We start from the raw sequence: 9,279 nt of genomic DNA, 5'->3' as shown, positions 1-9,279 counted from the left end.
TATAATGTTACCAAAGGTTTTTATTTTAAAATGCTAATCTTTTGAACTTACTCATCAGAGAATTCTGAAAGAAATGTATCACATTTTCTGGAAAAATATTAAGCAGCACAAGTGTTTTCAACATTGATAATAATAAAAATGTTTCTTGAGCAACAAATAAGCTTATTAGAATCATTTCTGAATGATCATGTGACACTGAAGAATGGAGTAATGATGCTTTGCCATTACAGGAATGAATTACAATAGAAAAAAAAACTGTTATTTTAATTTGCAATAATATTTCATAAGAAATATATATTTTTGATCAAATAAATGCAGTCTTAGTGAAGACTTTAAAAACTTGCATGACTTTTGAGCTGTATTAAAAAACACAATTATTATATAGTTATTTTTAATTATTTTTTAAAAATTTTAATTTGAATATCTTTGATTTTTTTTTTTTTTTTTCATGTCATATTTTCCTCAATAGTATGTTTTCTATTGTCACAGTGTCACAGTGGTCCTCTATGTCAGTCAACGGTACAGCTTATGTTGTCTGCAACGTCCGGCGGCTTAAATCTGTCTCCACATCTGGGTGGTTTGTTTGATACATTCTCCTCTTGAAAGATGCATGGATCTGAGACATGTTTTATCAGGACTCGTTAACTCTGACGGTTGGCACATTGCATAAAGTTTTAGCTCTTGTAAACCTGCATGTCTGCACTTGTCTTCAGATGCTGTCGAGTTTTAAATCAGGACAAACCAGATAAGGTGGGTGAATTACTGTAACTGACTAGCTAGCTTTTGTTTGTGACTAGCTAGCTAGCTTTAGTTTTTGCGTCTGGATTTGTGTCTGAATGTTCATAGGGAAAAAGCGAATTACTATCCGAACCGATGTCACCCTATAAAAGATAATAAAGCAGAGATTCTACCAGTGTCACTCTTGGGGCTTTGAAGAGCTGCTTTGACATCAATTAAGCCCTACACACACACACACACACACACACACACACACACACACACACACACACACACACACACACACACACACACACACACACACACAAGCCTCAAGTCAGATGACTCCCCACAAGAATCATAAACGACACATCGCTTTAGGGGGCGACTTGTGTCAATTTAGACTACTCTTCATCTACTGCACACATAAATCAATGGACGGACATTCGTGGTGTAAATTAAAGCATGTGGAAGTGTTTCATTGTGTGTAAGTGTCTGCTTGTATGGGAAATTGTGTCTCTGTGATCATTTGCAGAAACACTCTAGAGACAGATGGGGCAGTAATAGCTTTGTTGATCTGATGGAGAGAGCGAGAGAGAGAATTAATGTTTCTGTTCATGTTGTCAATAGGGAACAGTGTTGACTGTATTCATCAAGCTCAGTCATTCAAACCTTTTACCAAAGGTAGTGTAACAAATAATTGAATTGATGGGGAATATACACTAATCAATAACTATAAAGCAACACTTGGGTCCCTTATTTCTTTCTTCTGCTGAAAACAAAAGAAGATATTTTAAAGAATGTCGGTAACTAAACAGTTGATGAGCCCCACTTGACTTCCATAGTATTTTTTCCATATATAAGGAACATTATCATTATATATTGTAATCATTATGATCGCAACTTTTAATAACTGCTTTAATGAGATCATTGTATCTGTTATGTTAGCTAACTGCATGATGTGTATTATTTTAGAACTGTACATTTCTGATATATGGACATTACTTGGACACAGTCGGACACTTTTACAGTATGTTACTGTAAAAATGCAATGGAAGGCAACTCATTTCATTTGGAAAACTGATTGCTTCAAACAGTTTGAGTTTAAAAAGTATTATTTGCGGTTAGCACTGTGAACTTCATTTGAGTCAACTGAAAAGGAATATTTTTAATATAAAACTGAAATAATAAAAAACATGACTTTAACTTAAATCTTTGCGGTTCATCATTAGCAATAGCATACATGTATGTGCTAAAGTACTTAGCAAAGAGACTGACACTTCATCAGTAACTACACAGTTACTGCCTTTATATAAAGCAACATGCAGCATATCTTGTTTCTCTGCTCGTCAAACGAAACAATAAACCATCAACATCTAAACCTCAACTTTTTAATAAGAACTTCTGTAGACAAATGACAGAATAAAGTCAATCTGGTTAGTAATAAGTGAAGCTGGTAATGCTTTTTGTGGAGTTGTTTAAACAGATCTTGAGAGATTTAATATCTTCTTTTAACTTCAGTTGATATAATCTATTTTCTGTTCTTTTTGATTCTCTTTCATTCAGTGATTCTGCTTGTTAACAGCAGGTGTTCATCAGTTTCTGAATTCATTCATTTGTTTTCATGGACTATATTAGTGAACTAATGTAGGGAATAGTGAATGAGGGTATAGGGTGTGATTTGATACACAGCCTCTGAGTGTCGACTTTGAGTGCTGTTAATCACAGTATATTTCAGAATGCATTGTTTTCAACAGTATATTACTATTTTAATGCAAAACAGTAAGAATGAATATCTGAATGCTACTGATTTTCAAAATGTTTAGACGTGTATATTTAGACATATCTCTATTTATTAAATCAAATATAAAATCACAGAACGGATCAGCTGTGATTTTTCAGGCAACCCTCAGGATGCATCCCGTTCAGAGTGGTTACAACCCTAATGTTATAGCATACTCAATTTGTCCTCATTTTTCAGTCTAGACTCTGCAGTGCTTCTTTCTCTTAAATTCATTCTTTCTATCCTCATCCAGTTACCACCAAAACCGACATGCACCAAAGTATCATCTAACCCCAGTGGGCGTTAGGGGATCTTATCGCTAAAGGCTAACGGCTAGCTGCAGTGAGTGAGATATAGGGGCTGTCGCGCTGGTCCAGATCCTGTCGTTAATGAGCTCGGGGGCCGTTAGCTGCAGACACAGCTGCTATGATTTAGGCGCCAGTCATCTCTCCATCCCACTACTGACAGATGAGGCGGTGGAGCAATATGTTCTGGGTGAAATCAGAGACAAGGTATTGAGTTGTCTAGGTGAGTGTGTGTGTGGGTTGGTTGTGCAATCTGCCTTAACACTTTTAGTTTCAATTGCTGTGAATGAAAGGATCCTAGCAGTATTTAAAGGGATAGTTCACAGTTCTGTTATTATTTGCTCACTCTCGTGTCATTCCAAACTATTTGATTGTTTTTCTTTTGTAAAGAAACAGTATGTTACACTCTAAAACTGCTGGGTTAAAAACAACCCAAGTTGGGTTGAAAATGGACAAACCCAGCGGTTGGGTTAAATGTTTGCCCAACCTGCTGGGTAGTTTTATTTAACTCAACTACTGTTTAAAAATTACTGTATTGCTTGCTTAAAATGAACCCAAAATAGGTTGGAAATTAACATTTATTTTAAACATTATTAATATGTTTAATAAAACTAATTAAACAATGAACATTCCAGGATTATTCTCCTTATAGTGGACTTCAATGGCCTCCAGATGGTTGAAGGTCAAAATGACAGTTTCAGTGCAGCTTCAAAGGGCTTTAAATGATACCAGACAAGGAATAAGGGTCTTATCTAGCGAAATGATTGGTCATTTTTGAAAAAAATACAACTGAATATGCTTTATAAACACAAATGATCGCCTTGCACATGTTTCCGCTTTCCGCATTCTTCAAAACGCTTACGCTGTATGTCCTACGCCTTCCCTATTCTACTTGCGGAACAAACTCGGCGCCAGTTTAGTTTTTTTCTGTAAGTAGAATAGGGAAGGCGTAGGACATACAACGTAAGCGTTTTGAAGAATGCGGAAAGCGGAAACATGTGCAAGGCGATCATTTGTGTTTATAAAGCATATTCAGTTGTATTTTTTTAGATAAGATTTATAGATAAGACCCTTATTCCTCGTCTGGTATCATTTAAAGCCCCTTGAAGCTGCACTGAAACTGTAATTTTGACCTTTAACCGTCCGGAGACCATTGAAGTCCACTATAAGGACAATAATCCTGGAATGTTTTAATCAAAAACCTTAATTTCTTTTGGAGTGATGAAAGACATGAACATCTTGGATGACATGGGGGTGAGTAAATTATCAGGAAATTTTGTTTAAAAGTGGACTAATCCTTTAATAGCTTATTAGTAATTGTTCACATTTGTTCATATTATTTTTGCCTCTAGTTATTATTGTTCATTTTAAGCCAGCCATAGAGTAATTTTTAAATAATATTTGGGTTAAATAAAACTACCCAGCAGGTTGGGCTAACATTTAACCCAGTTAAAAACATTTAACTCATAATGCAGTGAACAAACTAACTAACTGATCAAGTAGAGTGAAACAAGGGACAGCGGCATTGCATCAATGCATACAGAGGACACAAAAAGAAATGAATGAGGGATTGAATGAGAGGTCAGTGAAAGAGTGAGTTCAGTATTGACAGAGAGTCAGAAAGAGAAGGAATGATGGATGAGAGTCGCCCTTTGAGAAGAGACAGAGCAACAGAGACACATGAGCACAGCAGTAGACAACAGTGCAGAAACAGACAGATTGTTAGACGGATGAGCGAGAGTCCTCTCTGCCGGACGGTCACAGTACTCTGAGCGGGTCGGCCTGGAAGGGTTCGGGTGAGGAGTCAAAGTTCATTCTGGGTTTAGGGTCATCCTCACCGACACAGAGTGATGAGTCAAAGGAATGTTCTTAAAGCACTAAATCAACTTTTTCACAAGCTCTCTGAAACTTTGTCAGCCTAGACAGGTAATATGAATGGGTAGTTAAGTAGTGTAGCGGTTAGTTGGGTGGGCTGTTGATCTGTCTTCTGGTGTGAGTAACAGGACAGCAGCAGGCCAGACCTGAACATATTCATTGATTTAATCAGCAAGATTCTATCTATCTATCTATCTATCTATCTATCTATCTATCTATCTATCTATCTATCTATCTATCTATCTATCTATCTATCTATCTATCTATCTATCTATCTATCTGTCTGTCTGTCTGTCTGTCTGTCTGTCTGTCTGTCTGTCTGTCTGTCTGTCTGTCTGTCTGTCTGTCTGTCTGTCTGTCTGTCTGTCTGTCTGTCTGTCTGTCTGTCTGTCTGTATCTATCTATCTATCTGTCTGTCTGTCTGTCTGTCTGTCTGTCTGTCTGTCTGTCTGTCTGTCTGTCTGTCTGTCTGTCTGTCTGTCTGTCTGTCTGTCTGTCTGTCTGTCTGTCTGTCTGTCTGTCTATCGTTCTATCTGTCTGTCTGTCTGTCTGTCTGTCTGTCTGTCTGTCTGTCTGTCTGTCTGTCTGTCTGTCTGTCTGTCTATCTATCTATCTATCTATCTATCTATCTATCTATCTATCTATCTATCTATCTATCTATCTATCTATCTATCTGTCTGTCTGTCTGTCTGTCTGTCTGTCTGTCTGTCTGTCTGTCTGTCTGTCTGTCTGTCTGTCTGTCTGTCTGTCTGTCTGTCTGTCTAGCTATCTGTCTGTCTGTCTGTCTGTCTGTCGTTCTATCTATCTATCTATCTATCTATCTATCTATCTATCTATCTATCTATCTATCTATCTATCTATCTATCTATCTATCTATCTATCTGTCTGTCTGTCTGTCTGTCTGTCTGTCTGTCTGTCTGTCTGTCTGTCTGTCTATCTATCTATCTATCTATCTATCTATCTATCTATCTATCTATCTATCTATCTATCTATCTATCTGTCTGTCTGTCTGTCTGTCTGTCTGTCTGTCTGTCTGTCTGTCTGTCTGTCTGTCTGTCTGTCTGTCTGTCTGTCTGTCTGTCTGTCTGTCTATCGTTCTATCTATCTATCTATCTATCTATCTATCTATCTATCTATCTATCTATCTATCTATCTATCTGTCTGTCTGTCTGTCTGTCTGTCTGTCTGTCTGTCTGTCTGTCTGTCTGTCTGTCTGTCTGTCTGTCTGTCTAGCTATCTGTCTGTCTGTCTGTCTGTCGTTCTATCTATCTATCTATCTATCTATCTATCTATCTATCTATCTATCTATCTATCTATCTATCTGTCTGTCTGTCTGTCTGTCTGTCTGTCTGTCTGTCTGTCTGTCTGTCTGTCTGTCTGTCTATCTATCTATCTATCTATCTATCTATCTATCTATCTATCTATCTATCTATCTATCTATCTATCTATCTATCTGTCTGTCTGTCTGTCTGTCTGTCTGTCTGTCTGTCTGTCTGTCTGTCTGTCTGTCTGTCTGTCTGTCTGTCTGTCTGTCTATCGTTCTATCGTTCTATCTATCTATCTATCTATCTATCTATCTATCTATCTATCTATCTATCTATCTATCTATCTATCTATCTATCTATCTATCTGTCTATCTGTCTGTCTGTCTGTCTGTCTGTCTGTCTGTCTGTCTGTCTGTCTGTCTATCTATCTATCTATCTATCTATCTATCTATCTATCTATCTATCTATCTATCTATCTATCTATCTATCTATCTATCTATCTATCTATCTATCTATCTATCTATCTATCTATCTATCTATCTATCTGTCTGTCTGTCTGTCTGTCTGTCTGTCTGTCTGTCTGTTAACCTGTCTGTCTGTCTATATCTATCATTCTATCATGTATCTGTCCGTCTATCTATCTATCTTTTGAACAACTAACCGATTGACCCACCCTTTATAAAGAAAGTCTCAGTCAGGTAGGTTTAAGCTCTGGGTTGCAGTTTTTCCAGAGATCCCTGAGGGAACTGGAGTTTTTAAAGACTTACAGTAACTGAAATCCATTTACTCCTCCTTCTCTCTCCTCCTTTCCTTTCCCTTCTTCTCTCATCTCCCTGGAGTACTCTTTTGTGCTGTCTGGCAGCAGATCAAAGCACATTTGTGAATGTCACCCATGGGTATGGAAAAGGGAGAAAGAGAGAGGGAGAGATCGAGAGAAATGAGATAAACCATTCATTAGTGACAAACTAAACTCTGACTGTTCCGTTTAATGTGGGCACAGTTCAAGACTTCGGCATTTATGAGTATTCCCACCCCTTTCTCCTCCCCTCTCCTCCTCCTTCCTCCTCTCCTCCTTCCTCCTCTCTCTGTCATCAGGTGATGCTGAATGAAAAGAAAGGCTATTCTTTGGAGTCTTATTTTTTTATTTAGTAAATATCCAAGTATTTATTTATATGGTATATATCACATGACTGTATAGTTTCTATTGATTTTCCCACACATCATATCAGCACTGTTTTAAGTAATGCAAGCATTATAACATACAAGAGTCTTCAATCCTTGTTTACCATATTTATTTACATGCTTTATGACATTTCAAAATATAATTAGTTGATGTGATGGCAAAACTAAATTTTTAAGTAGCCATTATTCATTTTCAGTGTCACATGATCCTTCAGAAATCATTCTAATATGCTGATTTGGTGCCCAAGAAACATTCTTTGTATTATCAATGTTGAAAGCCGCTGGTTGATATTTTTGTGGAAAATGTAAATCTTTTTTTTTTTTTTTTCAGGATTCTTTGATGAGTAGACAGTTCAAAAGAACTGCGTTTGTTTGAAATAGAACATTTTTGTAAATGCCTTTACTGTCACTTTAGTTCAAATTAACGTGTCCTTGCTCAATAAAAGTAGTAATAAAACAACAGACTCAAAACTTTTAGATTGTGCTCTTAGTAACAGTTTCTGTGGTCTCTCTCTCTCTCTCTCTCTCTCTCTCTTTAGCAGTGACTCATGCTGTCAGATTGATTCAGTGCACCTTTCCTTTAGCCTCAGGGGTGACTCTGAGAGTTCATACACACATACAGAAGTAAAACACCATTAAAACTGTTGAGAGTCATAGTCAATCATGATTACAGTAGCTAAATCAAAATAATTCCGTTTGGATAGCACTTCCTGTGTCCTTTATCTCCTCCTGTCTCCTGTACTGTGTGAAAATCTGCTCTTACTGAGAAACATTTGAATCATCAAGGCATGTTGCCTAACTCAAGTAGAAAATTTACCTCAGGTCTTTGGATCAGCATAACCAAAGCATCACTCACACATGTACCACAGTGTGTTTGATATAGTAAGTATGAGGGAGGAGGAGGACTGTGGGAGAACTTTTTTCTTGTTAGGCAATGTTCTAACACAATTGTTACATTTTTTACACCACATATGCTGTAAAATAAACTCACTCAAGACACTGAACATATTTGATCTGTGTTACCTGCCACAGGGGCATTTCTCATTACCAGGTGCAGAGGAAATGCCCTATGGGGTGGGTGGGCGGGACTTCCTGTGTCTTGTTTTTTAACTTTAATCCGTCGCTCCAACATAAATCCCTCACAACAGTCAAAACTGTGTACAGAAAGGTGGAGAATTTACCGGTAACAGCTTCCTGGAATGTGACTGAACTTATTTAGCTGCTTGACTCGACATTTTCAACTGGGCCTGAAACTGAATGCCTGTAAATCACAAAGTTCCATAAGCCCCGCCCTTCGTGAGCTCATTTATGAAATATATACCAAAATCGCATACCATACTGTTTAGAAGGTACTACATTTGGTTTGAAACTTTGTGACTGTTAAAAAAGTACAGTCTATATAGCATTCCATAGCCGCCATGTTGTCACTGTCGTGACCTATGGCGTCAGTTGTGTCAAAGGCATGTGTTCCACTCCAAATTTTTATGCCCTTCACTTGATAACTTCCCTCCGTCTCATGGACTCGGATGTGTGTCATTGCTTATGCTGCACAAGTGCCCACTACTGGCGGAACTCATGCATAAGGTTTGAATGAAACTCACTAAGCCCTTGATCACTTGGAATTCACTATGGAGCTAATTTATTATTTAAACCCCTTTTCTACTTATGAATTTGTTTTATGCACCATTCTATATGCTTATAAATTGTTGGAGAAAAATAAAATTACACAAATGAAACTAAATATCAATAGGATAAACTCTGACTGTGAACATAAGGAAAATACATGTATTATGTAATTGAAACTCAACATAATATATTATAGACCATTATGTGATTAATTCTCAAAATAATGAATATATCATACACCAGTTAAAGGCCCGCTAAAGTGTCTTGGAACACGCAGCATTATTCAATGTGTTGACGTAATTTCAACTGAAACAGGAAGACATAACAGCCCCACCCCTTTTTAAAAATAGCCAATAGCCGTTAAACAAGGTAAAACCTCAGTTTCCTTATAATCTCTAACCGTTTCTCCTCCTAATGCCCTCTATATCACTTTAAAATTCAGCATTGTGTGCAGAATTCAAACTCAGAATTCATTCCGCAGATATGATCCTCTCGTGTCTCTGGACCAGAGCAGCTCGCGCTGCGG

The sequence above is a fragment of the Chanodichthys erythropterus genome, chromosome 4, assembly GCF_024489055.1.
Source record: "Chanodichthys erythropterus isolate Z2021 chromosome 4, ASM2448905v1, whole genome shotgun sequence".
NCBI lineage: Eukaryota > Metazoa > Chordata > Actinopteri > Cypriniformes > Xenocyprididae > Chanodichthys > Chanodichthys erythropterus.
This window is presented reverse-complemented; position numbering follows the sequence as displayed.